This window comes from Phoca vitulina, unplaced genomic scaffold (assembly GCF_004348235.1).
Source record: "Phoca vitulina isolate PV1807 unplaced genomic scaffold, GSC_HSeal_1.0 scaffold27, whole genome shotgun sequence".
NCBI classification, from domain to species: Eukaryota; Metazoa; Chordata; class Mammalia; order Carnivora; family Phocidae; genus Phoca; species Phoca vitulina.
Genome location: NW_022589730.1, coordinates 14,504,268 through 14,520,920, shown reverse-complemented (window position 1 = coordinate 14,520,920; position 16,653 = coordinate 14,504,268). Strand labels below are relative to the sequence as shown.

Genomic DNA, 16,653 nt, shown 5'->3' with positions numbered 1-16,653 from the left:
GGAAAGAGCCCTGGCGTGGAAATGTACTTAAGAATTTGAAGAATCAAGAGGCAAAGATGAGTGACTGTCCTCGTTGAGGTTAGAAAAACAGAGCTGAGGAACAATGTCAGAGTTTCTTCCAGAAAACCCACCCAACAGTTATGTAACTCCACGCAGACAGTCCTGGATCTTTAAAGCAGAAACAGCATCTTATTTAGAGACAGGGTAGGGGTGTGCTCATATGAGGTGACACTTAAAAATTGCCCTCTAACCAAAATACACTCCCTCCCCCACTCCCATGCTCACCGACCCTTGGGTTTCCTTCTATAGGAAGCAACACTTTGGGGTCCATATTTTTAGGTGAGCTTCAGAATGTAAAATGCCTTAGAAAGATAATGTATAGATTTGAATTCATACCAAGATAAAAATAACCATTATTTGATACTTCTGTGAGCAGCATAGGCTTTCTAAATTCAGGGAGGACAGGGCATGGAAAAAATTAAACACATACAACACAAAAACTCTAAGCCCCCAGATCAAGCTTCAGCTGCTACACTATCTTCTCTCAGACAACTGCTGAGCAGAAATATTCTTTCTCCCCAGAGAGAAAAAAGGTATTTCTGTTAAGCTACCATAGCTTGTTAGAAATGTCCCTTAGGGACATACAGCTCCTTTGGAGTCTAATTATATATTCACCCAGCGGTGTTCTGATCTGAATTTAGCTACCTGGGAAATACCCAAGAAGAGAATGCCATTTGCAGGCAGCCACAGTAATGGCACCGTGTAAATTAATAAATGTATCCTGTTTTATATAATTCCAACTCTGATGAATTTTGCAAGTGTGACAGAGCCCAAGACCCAACTCTGAAACAACCTAATGAATCCACGGAAGTGTCCCTGGATTTCAAATCTGTGAACTCCTTGCTTAGACCTCACTATTCTAAAACCTCTCCAGATTTGATAACTAAGGAAATTGATCTCCTGGTTGTAGACCCCGGAAGGAAGAATCCATTCATTCTACAAAGGATGTGAGTAAGCAGATACTCTATGCCAGCTGTGAGATTCTAAGGGAAAAGAGGATCTGCCTCTTTCCATGTCCAGCAGTTAAGCAGAGTGGGACCAAGCCCCCAAGGCTGAGTCCTGTCCCTCAGCCTGGCTGTCAAAGGGCAGGAAGGGAGCTCTCCCAACCTCAGGCTCTGTGGTGGGAGAAGGACCCCCTGCACCCCATCCCCCATCCCATGAGACACATATTGAAAGGAGGTTCCAGAAATAGGAAGTGGGTATGGTTTGGGGCATTCAAAAAAGAATAACACTTGGATGACACTTGATGTTGGAAGTCAGACAGAGAGGCAACAAAGAGGGACAAGAGGAATGGACTCAACGGACAGCTGATCTCAAAATCAAAATTCACACAGAGACCTCTTTAAATATATAAAGATGCTCCCATGAAAAGAGTCCAACTTGGAGAGTAACCCTGGGAATAATACCTCCTCGGTGAACTGCAAAGAGATACCTCTGTGGGGAAAAAAAAAATGACAGTCCCACCTGCCTTGAACAGTGTTATTGAGAGATTTTGAGAAATAGGTGATTCAAAGCACAACTCGAAGTCACCTCAGATTTTAAGCCAAACAAATTTAATGTTAATTATATGTTTAGTACAGTTGGCATATTAGAAGTGAGTCAAATTTATGATATGGTAAAGTTAAACTTTTAATAAAACATACATATATTCTGTAACACATTTGTGCCTATTTTATAATCAATATATGGAGTACATTTATGTCTATTTTATGACCTCTAGTATAATTTTACCACTTATATGATTATAGTAAAGGTTTATAGATGTTGTGGCTTTACATGTATTATATATTCTTAGTCTGGTCCATAGTTTCTTTGGAACAAGAATGTAACCTCCAAGTCATTTAAGATTGACCCTGCCTTCTGCAATAATCTGCTTTATAGCATTGTTTCCAGGGTCACAGAGCAAACACTGAGGCCTGACCCATTTACTGTCCTTTTACATAAAATTGATTTATTTTTATAATAAAATGGTTGGCGTTTTTGGCTGGGTTCTCTGTGAACCTACAAAATTTGAACTTTACAAAATTACACACTATGGATGTTTCCCAAAGTTTACATTTTCCAAGACATAAATGTTCAATTAATGTCCTATTCTATTAATGTTCCACATGTTCAATGAATGTGTGGGGCTGTGATGGACATTTCTACAGTCCAATAGAGGAAGAGGCTATAATGAATGTGTACAGGAAGGAAAGGTGAGTGGAGAACGTACTTGACTTGATGCTCCACTACTCACTACTCATCTGGGTCAGTACCTTATACAAAAGCTGATTGAGCCAGACTTTTCCCATCATCTCTTGCTTAGTAGGCTGGCCCCTAATGCCTGCCTCCTGACAGTGCCCTATGAGCTCAATGCTCTGCTCAGCCCATGCCCTGCCTTTGCAGGAGGTGATGAAAGATGTGAGTTGAAGACAGAAATAATTCTGAAATATATATCCAATCCATCCCCCAAACCCCACATGATTTGCATTTTCATGATTGCAACAATCCAGAAGTCTACACTCCTGGTATTACAGGCTGGATTGTGTCCTTCCAAAATTCATATGTTGAAGTCCTAACCCCTAGCATCTCAGATTTGACTGGAGATGAAGACTTTAAAGTGGTAATTAAGTAAAAAAAGGTCACTGGGATGGGCCCTAATCCAATATGACCGGTGTCCTTATAAGAAGAAAAGAATAGGACTCAGACACACAGAGAGAAGAGCACGGGAAGACACAGGGAGAAGACCACCATCTACAAGCCACAGGGAGAAGTCTCAAAAGACACCAACCCTCCAACATCTCAATCTTAGAATTATGGCCCCAGGACTGTGAAGAAATTACTTCAGTTGTTCAAACCGCCCAGCCTGTGACGCTGTGTTACATCAGCCCTAGTGACTAATATACTTGGGTAAACTTGAATAAATTGATACTAACTGATGTGGAGAACAAAGGCAAAAGAAAAGCAGAAAAAAATTAAATTTCCTTACAACTTGCAGCTCTTTGACAAGTACTGGGGACAAGCAGAGTGCTCTTCCTCCAGGAGCTCAGTTGTCTCAATGTGAATACTTCGCTAGGGGCAGAAGGCAACCTTAGCTTGACATTGGCCCGACCTCCAGGATCCTATAAGTCTCCTTTAACATACTAAAAAATCCCTTTAGAAACTTCCACTTATCTCTACCCATCCCCCAGGATATATGTTAGCAATCATCCTCCAAATGGATGACCCACAGATATACATCTGAAGGGTCTCATGACTAATGTTTTACTAGACAGTAGTAGATGACCATATCTTAAGAGCAGCTAGCCCCTCCAGATCCTGGAAGCCTGCTTACAAATTCCTTAGAGACTTATGCTATCCCTGACCCCCTCCCAATTTGAAAGTCTATAATCAGTCACTCCTCACAATCCCAGTGCAGCTCTTTCTGCCCAGGGGTCCTGTCCTGGTGCTTTAACAAAACCACTTTTTTCGCACCAGAGATGTCTCAGGAATTCTTGACCATTCCCTCCCGGACCCCAAAATTATTTCATATCACTCATTATGAGCATGAGGTACTGGATAAAGTCCTACGTCCTTAGCATGGTCTAGCAGGCCTGTTCAGGCTGAGCTGGCCCCCCAGTCCCTCCCCCGCCCCATGTCCCTCCCACCGCTTTGGCTCGACCAAGCCCTTTATCTTCCCTGACTCCGAAAGTAGACTCACTCCTTCCAGCCCATACTTTCCCATCCTGCAATGCTGCCAAATTTTCCTACGCATAAGGAGGAGGCCATCAGCTGAATTGTTCCCACTAAGCCTTAATTCTCCCAGAAATATCTCCGTTGTCATGACCAGAGGCTGGCTTACCCAAATGAATCTCTAATTGGCCCCATGCTTCTTTTTGCCTCTGGGTCTTCTCATATGCTCTTCCATCTGTCTCAAATGCTCTTCACTTTCCTCTTTGCCTAGATAATCCTAACATTCTTCAGAGCTTTGTTCAAACACTGCTACCTTGGGACGTCTTCTTTGTGCCCTCCGGGCCACACCAGCCCCTATCTCTACTGTCATACCACACTGTGGGTCTTTGCTCAGTTTCGCAGGAAGCAAACTCCAACATGGAGATTTGCAGGCAGGTGGTTTATAAGAGAGGGCTCTCAGTGTTGGTGCCTATGGCGAAGCTGAAGAAGCAGGATTGGGCAGAGAGACAAGTTGTGTTGTGATACAAACAATGATAAGAAATATATATCTGGTGTTTGTCCCTGTTTCTGGCACAGAGCTCCTAAAACCCTTGGAATTTCCTGAGTGAAGAAAGCAATAAAGGTGTCTTTTGTTATGTTAATGAGGTGACTTTTGGACCACCTAAAAAATGGATGGGGACTGGTTGCCAGGGGAACCAGATATGAACCAGAGGGTTGGAACTTTCAGTCTCACCCCCTGATTTCCGGGGAGGTAAGAGGGGCTGAAGGTTGAATTGATCACCAACGGTCAATGATTGAATCAATCATGCTTTGGTAATGAAGCTTCTATAACAACCTAAAAGGACAGGTTCAGAAAGCTCCCATGTTGGTGAATACAGGGAGGTGTGAGAGAGTGATGTGCTCAGAGAGAGGATGGAAGCTCCACTCCCTTTCCGCATACCTGCACCTCTTCCATCTGGCCATTCCTGAGTTAGAACCTTTTATAATAAACCAGTGATCTGATGAGTAAATGGGTTTCCAGAGTTCTGTGAGCTGCTTTAGTGAATTAATCAAACCCAAGGTGGGGTATGGGAACCTTTGGTTTATAGCCAATGGATCAGAAGCATAGGTAACAACTTGGACTTGTGATTGGCATCTGAAGGAGGGGGTAGGGAGACAGACTTGTAGAACTGAGCCCTTAACCTGTGGAATCTGACGCTACCTCCCAGTAGATAGTGTCAGAATTGAGTGAAGTTGTAGGATACCCAGCTGGTGTCAGAGCATTACTGGTTGGTTTGGGGGGAACCCCTCATATGCTGGAATTGGGGGTCAGAACCCCTCCACCAGCCCAATCAGAGCCCCAGCCAATCTTATGGGGACCTCTGGAGCCAATTATCCCTTTAGAATTATTCTAACTTGGGCCGAGACAGCCAGGCCTTATATTCCCATATAGATCATCAGATCAGTCATTGGCTATTGGACAGCTAGAGAAAGGGCACGATCTTGGGTTTCATACTGGTATGTCACAAATTACCACAAACTCGTCAACTTAAAACACGACAAATTTATCACCTCACAGTTTCCATAAATCAGGACTCCAGGAATAGCCTGACTGGATCCTCTGCATACGGTCCCACCAGGCTGAAATCAGGGTGTTAGCCAGGGCTGCCGTTCTCCTCTGGGGCTTGGTGGTCTTCTAAGCTCATTCGGGTTGATAGTAGAATTCATTTCTTTTCAGCTGTATGACCGAGATCCAAGTTTACTTCCTAGCTGTCAGCCAGGGCTGGCTCTCAGCTCCTAGAGGCCATCCTCAGTTCTTTGCCATGTGGCCCCATGTGCGATTCATAGTGTGGATGTTTGCTTTCTTCCAGGCCAGCCAACACCCATCTCTAGGACTTCTAATTCCCCTCCAGTCAGTGACAGCAAGATATCCTATCAGGTCTGCCATATAACGGAACCTACTCAAGAGAGAGATTATCCCATCACCTTCACAGGTCTACCCACACCAGGGAAGCGCCCTCTGCATGGGGCTGGATGGCTCTCTGCAGCCTCGAGTCTCTGAGGCCGCTGACAGCGGAAGGCTAGGCACCAAGTCCCCTGCTGAAGGGGGGATCGGGAAGCTCATCACAGCGTGACTCATCACGTGCTACCTCTCTGTTTGGGGTAAGACTTGTACTTTGTGGCCTGCCTGCTGCCGGCGGCTTGCTTGGACTTGTTTTTCACAGTTTCTCTGTAGCTGTGGTAATACTCACTCCTGTAACATGTAAACCCTGAAACCTCAGCTCAGTACAATAAACGTTCAGTTCTCGCTGACGTTCAGTTGGCCTGGGGCCCTGGCAGGCAGCCATCCACACGTAATGATGAGCGACTCAGGCTGGCCATGGCACGGACCCGTCATCCGCTAGACAGCAGGGTCTGGTTCCGAGCAAGTCTAACAGAGAGAGAGAGGGTGGAGAAGACACCCGTGTCTGTGTGGAAGCGACACGCATCACTGTCACTCCTTTTCCACCGGCGACGACTAGTCCTGGGGTCCCACTTGGAAACAAGGAGAGCTGGGCGATGCAGACCCCAGCTGGGCAGCCGCCTCCCACCGAGCCTACACTGTGGAAGGGGAGTGGGACTGCTGGGCGGCTGACTGCCTCCACCTTGTTCTCTTGTCCCATCCATGTCCCTTTCCCTTTTTACAAATTCACCTTATAAATTCTACTTCTGAATTCTGAAAACCATAGGAGTTTGCCACAGTGAACCTCCAAAAAAAGCTCATGGTGTGGTCAGCACCGAGAATGACAGGGAAGAGGGACAGAATGGGTCACTGGTCTACATTTGCCATTTGTGAGGAGGATGCTTCCTGTAGGAGGAACACACCCTGATGAACATCCACTCCCTGTAGGGCAAGGTGGTGAAACCCAAGGACAGCAGGACACCCACTGCTTTGACCAGCTCTCCACCCACTGGGGAAGATGGACTTTTCAATATAATTACAAGGCATTGTGAAACCCATCAAAATGGCGGTTTATAAAGGCCTGCAAGCACAGGGGTGGGGCAGGGTCTACCTTTGCCCTGAGTAGTACAAGGTTTCTCCTAGGAGGCAAAATTCAAGCTGAAGTTGAATAGATAAAAGGGGAAGGAAGTGCATTCCAGACCAAGAGTGAAATATCTGTCAAGTTACAATTGCATGAAGAGTCAAAAGCTGCAAAGAATCCAGGCGTCCATCAACAGATGGATGAATAAACAAATGTGGTATACACATAGGGTGGAACACTATTCAGCCTAAAAAGGAAGGAAATCCTGACACGTCACAACATAGATGAACCTAAAATATATTATGCCTAGTGAAATAAGCCGGTCACACGAGGCCAAATATTGTGTGATTTCACTTAAATACATTATCTAGAATAAGCAAATTCAGAGAGACAGAAAGTGGATTTGAGGTTACCAGGGGCCAGGGGAAGAGAGAACAGGGATTTATCATTTCATGGGCACAGCGTTTCTGTTTGGGATGATGAAAAAGTTTAGAAAACAGGTAGAGTCCATGGTTGCACAACACTGGGAATGGAATCAATGCTACTGAATGACAGGCTTTAAAATGGCAAGTTTTATACTATTTGTATATTTTACCACCATTAAAAAAAAAAAAAGATGTGGTTACGTAAAAGAGCATAAGGAAAGGGAAGAAGTTTCTTGATGATCTCTATTTTTAAACATTGAAAATCGAATTAAAGATCAATTCAGTTCCTGGCTACAGCCCTCAGCTTCTTTTTTTCTAAATTAAAAGAAGGATTGAGCAGGAACCTCAGAAAAGGAGCCACTCTGAGAAATTCATCTGCAGACCAGCTCCAGGAGGATGTTGCCTTCTTTTTTAGAGGGCTCGCCATTTGTGGGAAGAGAAAAGCCCTGGCAGCTTCAACTATGACTTCCTCTTAAGTGTTCTTTTCATTAGGCAATAGTCCATTAAATTAGATTTAATTAATGTTGATTTGATTGATGGACTAAGACCTCATATTGTCTCCGAAGACAACATAGGTTTGTGTCATCAATCCAAAAAGCCCTCACATTTTGGCAACCATGTGGCAAAATGATTTATTTCCATGGTAAAAGCAGGCGATACTATGGATCCAATGAAACATCCCTTCAGTCGTTCCTGTGTAGTGGAGGTTCTTAACTGTTATTAAATCAGCTGTTCATTGGCTGAAGCATCACAAATTGAAACTACACACACAAATCACGGGGCTGAACTTGAAGAGCCAAACCTGTTTTTATGGCACTGTGGAAACTAGAAATGGGATTTCATTTTGCTGAGGTTATCACATGGAAATAAAAAAAATGCAAAACATCCCTCCTTTAAAAAATAATAAATGGCATAAATCATCTCGACAGCTGACCATTACACTGCAATATTCCAGTGAGCTTTGCACTAACAAGAAACTGAATTAGATTAATAACTGTGCATTCTCCTAAGCATTTCAAGGAAATTAATTTAGCTCTTCATATGTCTGAACAAAATGCTTTGGAAATATTAACTACCTGATTCTTATCACCAAAAAAACATTTCCTTTACACCTATTTGCACATAGGGGATTTTCTAAGCAATTCAAACTGATGGATTATATAATCTAAAAATGTAGTTTTCCTATTAAAAAGACAATTTGGAACTTGTTTATTTAAGTGGCAAGCAGCACTAACTTTTTTTTTAAGTTGGACTGTTTCTGGTTATAAAAATGCAGGGAGGTTTCATTTCATACAAAGGATGCATCTCTGAAGACCTTGTGTAATTCAAACCTGCATAATTCAAGAACGATTTTCTCAAAGGAATAAATATAAAATAAGACAGATGTATTCTCAGAGCACATTTACAAGTTGTAACATATTTTGGCTTTAAACCTGCTTTGCCTGCTCCCGACATTATATCTGATATTTCAGAATATCATCTGCCCTTCTTGGCATCTTGTCACATATAACTTCCCTTCAAAAGCTATTGATTTGGGGGCCACATTTTTCAGCGTGAGCACTTTCATTGCTATTTTATGAATACTTAAGTGACATAGTTATGGGTCATAAAAATATTTTACATGATAATAACAGTGAGTGTTAAAATAATAGCATAATAGTAAAACAAAACAAAACAAAAACAACTCACTTGCAGGAGTTCCGTTGCACATAAAAAACAGCATGGTTTAGAGGATGCTGCAAAGCCAGGTTGGTATTTCTGTTTGTCACCTAAAGTGGAAGGCCATGTTATAAAAGTGTAAACAAGCTTTGCAATATTCATTCTGCCCATCTGCTTTGAAATTATACGATTCTTGACAATTTTTTAAAAATTTGATGGGATTGACGTATTTTTTACCTTCGTATGTGAATTAAGATTTTATTGGTATTTTTATATTCATGTTTTCAAGTTTACATATTCCCCAGGGCTGATTCCCCCCAAGGGATGGTGGGAAAAAAAGAAAGTGGGAAAGGGATATTGCATTGAAGCCCAGGGTGGCCAGTGAACGTATTCAGAAGACAGAAGGAGGATTTCATCTCGTATTGTGTCCCCAAAGCAGGAATTGCAGGGCTCACACTCTCCAGAGAATAAAGATCACCCAGAACCCATGTTCACCCCTAGCACCTTCCTCCTATACCTCTGACAGGGGGCGTGGATTTAGGGTGGAAAAAGAAGTCTGTGTTTGTTTTAGTCGTCGCTGCCCAACTGAGAGGGTGAAGTCCCTCCCTGTGAGCCCACTGCACCATTTGTGTCTACAGGGGCTGCTGCTCACCTCCACGGGGCTCCTCTGCTCAGGTGGCTGTGAACAGCAAATGAACAAATGATAGTCATTCTCAATGGAGGGTAGCAGAACCAACCATCTAGGTATTAGGGGGCTTCTGTGGTTTGAAAAAAAATATATTATTCTTTCTTAAATGGAAAAGCAAAGATAGAGTTGCCACTAGAAGAGGAAATAGACTAACTTAGTTTAAAAGAAACTTATACGTGCCCTCCTTAACACCCATCACCGGGCTAATCCATCCCCACACCCCCCACTCTTCACAGAGCACTGGGTGTTATACGCAAACAATGAATCATGGAACATTACATCAAAAACTAATGATGCACTGTATGGTGACTAACATAACATAATTTAAAAAGTAAATAAAAGAAACTTATAATTTATTATTCCACTACTAAGAAATACACTTCTTAAAATCATGGTGTACTTTTTCCCCTCCTTTTTTTATGCCTTATTTCTTCCATTATTACTATGACATATACCATTTTTTTAATTCTACTTAAAAAAACTTACTTAGAAGCATTTTTCGTGTCATTATTTCAAATCCTTCCAAAACATAATTGGAATGGCTGATTCCTAACCCAACATTGGCCTGTTGTCTTCTATTGGTGAGCATTTAGACTGTTTTTAGAAAATCGACATTGTAAATATATTATTCTCCAAGTGTAGAGAATATTCAGAATTTTTCTATTTTTCTAAAATTACAATATGATTTTTATTTAAAAAAATTTTTAGAGATTTATTTATTTATTTGAGAGAGAGAGAGCGGGAGTCAGGGAGGAGCAGTGGGAGAGGGACAAGCAGACTGCACTGAGTGCAGAGCCTGATGCGGGGCTTGATCCCACAACCCTGAGATAATGACCTGAGCCAAAATCAAGAGTCAGACGCTTAACTGACTGAGCCACCCAGGTACCCCTACAATATAAACTGTAAATTCTTAAATTAAGAAGTTTGCTATACACTGATTAATACTCTATCACTAAATTCTTGAATTGCCTATAATTTTCAGGCCCTGATGATCCAAAAGGAACAAAATAACATCCCTGCTCTTATGCAACTTATATTCTAAATGTTTGCCATGGTGGAGGGAAAAGCGGTGAAAAAAACAAATATCGAACAAATATGTAAAACTTGGGTGGCAGGAAGTGCTATGGGAAAAAAAAATAGTAAGGTACACAATGCCAGGAGCCAAAAAGACATTTGAGTAGAGAGTTGAGGAAAATGAAGAAGTTAATGGGCACAAATATGTGGGGGGGGGGGGGAAGTACTGCTGGTATAGAGGACAATAAATGCAAAGGCCCTGAGGCAGGGGTTTGCTTAGAGTGTTGAAGGAATAGCAAGAAGGTCAGGAACAGCAGAAACAGTAATACAGCTGGAAGAGTGGGCATGAATGTTATCAGAGAGAGTGGAGGTGGAGGGAAAGATTCTGTAGGGTATTTTGAATTATTATAAGGATTTTGAGTTTTACTCTGAATGAAAAGGAAGTCTTGGAAAGATTTTGGGCGGTTGATAGACATGATCAGTCTTAAAATTTTTAAAATATCACTCTGGCTTCTGTGTTGAGAATAAATTACAATGAGACAAGGGAGGATCAGGGATGCCATTTAGGAGACTATTGCAAAAAACCAGGGCACAAATCATGGCCACATGGCCCAGGGTGACAGTGGTAGAGATGGTGAGACATGGTTAGATTCTGGACATATTTTGAAAGGGATTCCAATAGGATTTGCTAATGGTTGCATGTGGAATGTGACAAGAAGAGAAGAATAAAGGTTTCTTGCCTGACAGCTGGAAGAATGGATCACATTTTCTGAGATGAGAACAACGGTCTGAGGAGCAAGTTTGAGGAAGGGTGAGAATCAGGACTCCAGTTTTGGACACATTCATTTTGAGATACCTATTAGGGTTCTGCCTCAGTTAAATAGTGCTAAATCCCAAACCACTGCAAAGCTCAATAGCTCATAGCACATGAAAAGCACAATCCAGAAAAGAAAAAAAAAATGATAAATTGGACTTCATCAAAATTAAAACCTTTTGCTGTTCAGAAATCAAAATGGCAAGCCACAGGACAGGAGAAAAAATACACAACACATATATCTAACAAAGTACTCGCATCTAGAACATATAAAGAACTCTTACAACTCAAAAATATGAGGACAAATCACACAATTTTATAAAGGGCAAAAAATTTGAATAGACATTCACAAAAAAAAAGATAAACAAATGACCAGTAAACTGGGGATCTGCTCTAGTCTGACATATAAGCCTCAATTTCCCAACTTGTTCTTGGATTCCACATTTCTTCTGAGGCTTCCATACATAAGTAATTAAATTTGTTTTTCTCCCTTAACCTGTTTTATGTCAATTTCATCAATAGAACAGCCAAAAGAATACAGAAAAGTAGAGGAAAAATTTTTCCTCCCCTACATCCTCTGAGACCACAGGGTCTACCCTGGTCTTGTACTTCTTATAGCAATAGCAGAAGCACAAGAGACAATAAATGAAAACACATACTCTTGAGGAGTAGGCATGGAACTTACATGCCACTGCCTCATCCTATTGGCAAAGCAAGTGACATGACTAAGCCCAGATTCAGCAGGGGTAGCAGGAAAAGTAAACCTTGCCTCTTTAGTGGAAGAAAACGTAAAGTCTCATGGACAAATGGTATGGATATTAATGCAATCAACCTAAACATCCAAGTGGAGATATCACAGGGCAGTTGGAGATGTTCGTATGGAATTCAAAGGTCTGGGCTGAAGATAAAAATGTGAGGGTTGTCAAAAAGGAAGATATTTGATGTCACGTGACTAGATGAATCACCTACAGAGTGAATGTTGATGGATATGAAGATATTCAAGGTTGGGGAGATGAAGAAGGACCAACCATGAATACTGAAATGGGGTGCTGGTGAGGACGTGAAGAATCGAGAGAGAATAGTATTCTAGAAGACAAGCTAAGAAAGTGTTTTAAAAGAGAGGAATGATCAGTTGTGGAGCAAGGATTGCTTCATGAGCTAAACAAAACTTTTTAACGGCTATCTGTTTCTTCTTGAGGAGCTATGTAACTGGTGGGTAGATCCCTGTGCTAAACTAGGATGCGGTTAGAATCTAATAAAGAAACCTGCCCCACCACACCCACTATACCTGCAGACACATAAATGAACTGGTTAGGATTCGCTGAGCCCAGCTGAAAACGAAATCTTTTGCTACATTCATTCATTGATGGATCCCAGGGTAATTTCCAACATTAGAGAGATCTTTATGTAACAAACATTTATTGAGGGTCTAGTTTTGTCAAACACTGCTCTAAGCAATGAGGCTATAACAGAAAATAAGATAAGTAGCTTTCCAGCTATCATAGAATTTACATTTCAGTGGAGGAAACAGACAAAACATAAATGAGGAAACATACAAATTAGTAAGTAATTTCAGATAGTGGTGAGTGTTGTAATGATGCTAGAGCAGGATAATGATTAGAGAATGACCAGGGGAATTACTTTTGATCGTATGGTCGGTGAGGGCTTCTCTGAGGAGATGGCAATTGGCTGAGATGTGAATTATTCAATTAGACCATTTCTCAGTGAGTTTTGTTATAGCTCTTTGACCTTCTACCACTCTTGAGCTGCCACACAGAATGGGGAGCCTAGCATCATCGCGCTGTCCTCTCCACGGCCCCCTGGGAGCTGTAAATAAAAAGGAAGAGCAAGGATATCGCTTGACTGGCCATACCCCTCCGGCATCTTGCTATCAGAGAAGTGAAGGGAGGTGCTGGGTGATATATGTACCACATCTCCTCGAGACTCATCAGCAAATCAGATGGTAGGAATCACTGGAATGAAGACACGGCTCAGAGGGCCTAAAGAACTTCCCCAAGGTCATCTGGTTAATAAGAGACAAAACCAGAATATGAGCAACGAGAATAGGAACCAAGGGCTGTCTGTTTCCAAAGACCAGGTTCTTTCAACTAAATGACCCTGCCAGGGTGCCAAACTGGACGTTGGAAAATATAAACCACTAAAAGATACAGGGCAGAACCGATTCATTTGTAAAATTCTTCTAAGGGGGCAAAAGAGAGGGAGAGCGAGATCAATAATGCCGTGTTGTATTTTTAGTGATGGGCATTGAGAACAGCACACAACAATTTATAGAAAAGGAAAGGAATTTGTATTCCCTGGGGCTGGGAAGTTGTTAGACATTAATAGCAAGAAAATTGTTAGGGAGATGACAGGAGGTAAAGGAAACGTCCTTGCTTTCTCCCCTGCAAAAACCTCACTGCAGGAAATGTGGGAGAGAAAACAGGATTGAAATTTGAAGCAGATTTGGGGTAGGAAAAAAAAAAAAAAAACACAGGAGAGAAAGATGAGAAAATTTGAAAGAAAACAATATGAAATGAAAGAATTTCAGAGTCAAAAGGAAAATAAGCTTACCTATTGTAAGAGGAGCAGAATGGCTAATTAACAAGGGGGATAAAAATGGCCTACAGATAATATTTATCATCTTCCCCAGTTTTCCTGTGGCTTTATTTGTGCCCATCTGTCAGCTCAATCTTTTCCAAGTGTCTGCTGCCACAAACACAGGCCATTAATTTATTGAAAATATTACTGACATTTGATTGCTTCTGGCCTTCCTATTGTTTCATTTTTAACTTCAAAAAAAAAAAACAAAACTCTGTTTATTTGTTTGCCTGTTTGTGCTTTCATTTGGCAAGTGGGAGTTATGCCCAGGCTCAGAAACATAGTCTTCCCAAACTAAATCAAAAAGAAAGCTTGGGAAATGTCCCTGTGTCTAGAAGCACAGCCATCTAAATTCTCAAAACAATTTTGTCAAGTCTACCTCTACACACACCTCTGGGGTGAGGCATCTATTAGACCTGAAACATTCTGACGTAAACAAAGAAGGTAATGGCAATGTTGCATTTACTTGCCTTAGCAAAGAACACAGGTAAACGGGTGGTGCTTACTACAAACCCACCCAGTTGACATTAAAAAGGTAATCCATTAGACTCCCCTAAGAAATAAGTAGGAGATCCATTTAGAGGATACCCATTTTTATTTCCAAAACAGGGACAAAGAGCCTTTTTATCAACCCTGTGACAGACTAATATGAGTCACCCCAATTGAAACCACTAACAACCATCAAAGGAAGATAATTGCAACATTTTTAATGTGACATCATCAGATTTTTAAATCAGGCACTGAGTGCATATTACCAGAGTTGTGAAGAAGCAACTCTGCAAAGGGCCTGAGGCCTTGATTTGATTTCTTCAGCTCCGCAAGCTTGCCCCCGAAGAACAGACAGGCCACCAGGAACCTCCAGGTTGGCCAACAGACTCTGGCCCCCGGGAAGGGATTTGTGAGCTCTTCACTTCAAGGAATACCACCCAGGCTGGTTGGCTGCAGATGTGAGCTGCCTGTACTTCACTCCTCAGGAAGTCTGGGTGGGAGAGCTCCCCGCTCCCGATGGGCATGATGCTTGCCTCTTCATATCCCTGCTCACACTGAGCAGCTTTGGCCGGGCAATCACGGCCGCTCATTGGCTGTCATTCACTTGCAGGCAGCCTGGTGTGTAAGACAGGGGAGAGATGGAGAGATTAAAAAAGCAAGCAGCTTTCGGAGGCTTTGTGGGGGCAGGGAAAAACTATTTTTCCCTCTATCCATCTTAGGTTCATTGGTTGAAGCCCTTAAATCAAACCGATAAAAGACAGGTTAATGGGGTGCCTCGGTGGCTCAGTTGGTTAAGCGTCTGCCATGATCCCAGCGTCCTGGGATGGAGTCCCACATCGGGCTCCCTGATCAGCGGGGGGCCTGCTTCTCCCTCTCCTTCTGTCTGCCGCTCCCCCCGCTTGTGCTCTCTTTCTCTCTCTCTGCCAAGTAAAAAAAAAAAAAAGACAGATTAACAACAACAACAAAACACAACCCACATTTAATTACGTGTGTATGCTCAGGGATTTCACAAAGAAATGAGACTCCTCTAGGCAGCCAGATGATGGAGGGTTATATACCATCTTAGGCTAAACAAAGGAAAAGGGGTTTGGGGCTTCTGGGTTGGGGAAGCAAGTTATGGGAAGGTGACAAGTAAAAGTATGGTAAACAAGGGTGGTTTGGTATGGCTTATTATGCACACTTTAGTGGGTACCTACTCCATTGATGGGAGTTGTTAAAAGTTCTCTCCCTCCATTTGGCAACTGGTTAAGGAAGAGAAGACTCAAAGCAAGACTCTATAGGATTCCAGATACGGATGACTAGACCGGGGGTGGGGGGGGGGTGGGCCCTGAGCTAAGGACAGATGAGGAAGTCAGGTAGATGAGAAGGGGCTGGGACTGGGGAGGAGGTCATCGAAAATTAGTTTAAGTTGAGATGTAATGAATTCAAGAAGGTGGCAGGACATCCAGGTTGAATATGTTCCATGGAAAGTAAAAATGTTAGACGTGATCAGAAGTCAAATTTTGAAATTCATTTCACTTGTGTTGAAGTGAGGGCTGAAGCTTAGAAATGAGTGAGAGAGCCAGATACGCAAATAGAGAATTAAAACTGAAGTATGAAATCCTGGTCAACACTTAGCATTAGGCACCTGGAGGAGGAAGAGAAGCCAGAAGAGGAGTGAGACATTGCGAGAGATGAGACAGAGAACCAGGACCCCACAGGATTATAATATTTTAAATATGACTGTGTTTATTTTCTGGTAACAAAATGCCAGAAACTGAATGGCTTCAAACAACAGAAATATATTATTTCACAGTTCCGAGGGCTAGAAGTCCAAACCCTAGGGCTCAGCAGGGCCATGCTCTCTCTGAAGCCTGTAGGAGGGAAGCCTTGCTTGCCTCTTCTTGCTTCTGGTGGAGACCAGCAAACTGTGGTGCTCCTTGCCTTACATCTGCCGCACACCCATCTCTGCCCCCCTCGTCACCGGGCCTTCTCCCTGTGTGTCTCTGTCTCTTTTCTCCTAAGGACACCGGGCATATTGGATTAGTGCCCAACCTAATGATCTCATTTCAACTTGATTACCTCTGCAAAGACCCTATTTTGAAATAAGGTCCCATTCACAGGTAGCAGGGGTTAGGATTTCACATATCTTTTGGGGGGACACAACCTGTAACAATTAGCAATCTCAAAGAAGGAGAAAATAATTGGTATCCTATGCTTTTAAGGAGGCATAAAATGACTGAGAGAGGGTCATTTTGAGAGCTGATGAGTTGA

The 16,653-nt window shown here is 42.3% G+C and overlaps 1 long non-coding RNA gene across 1 annotated transcript; it reads right to left on the bottom strand.

Moving 5' to 3' along the window:
* Window positions 1-5,755: 5,755 nt before the first annotated feature.
* Window positions 5,756-14,690, bottom strand: LOC116643825. The gene is made up of 4 exons (XR_004301633.1): window positions 14,667-14,690; window positions 9,450-9,555; window positions 8,828-8,907; window positions 5,756-6,121 (listed from the first exon to the last, which is right to left on the bottom strand). It is a non-coding gene; the product is annotated as an uncharacterized LOC116643825 (long non-coding RNA).
* Window positions 14,691-16,653: the final 1,963 nt, after the last annotated feature.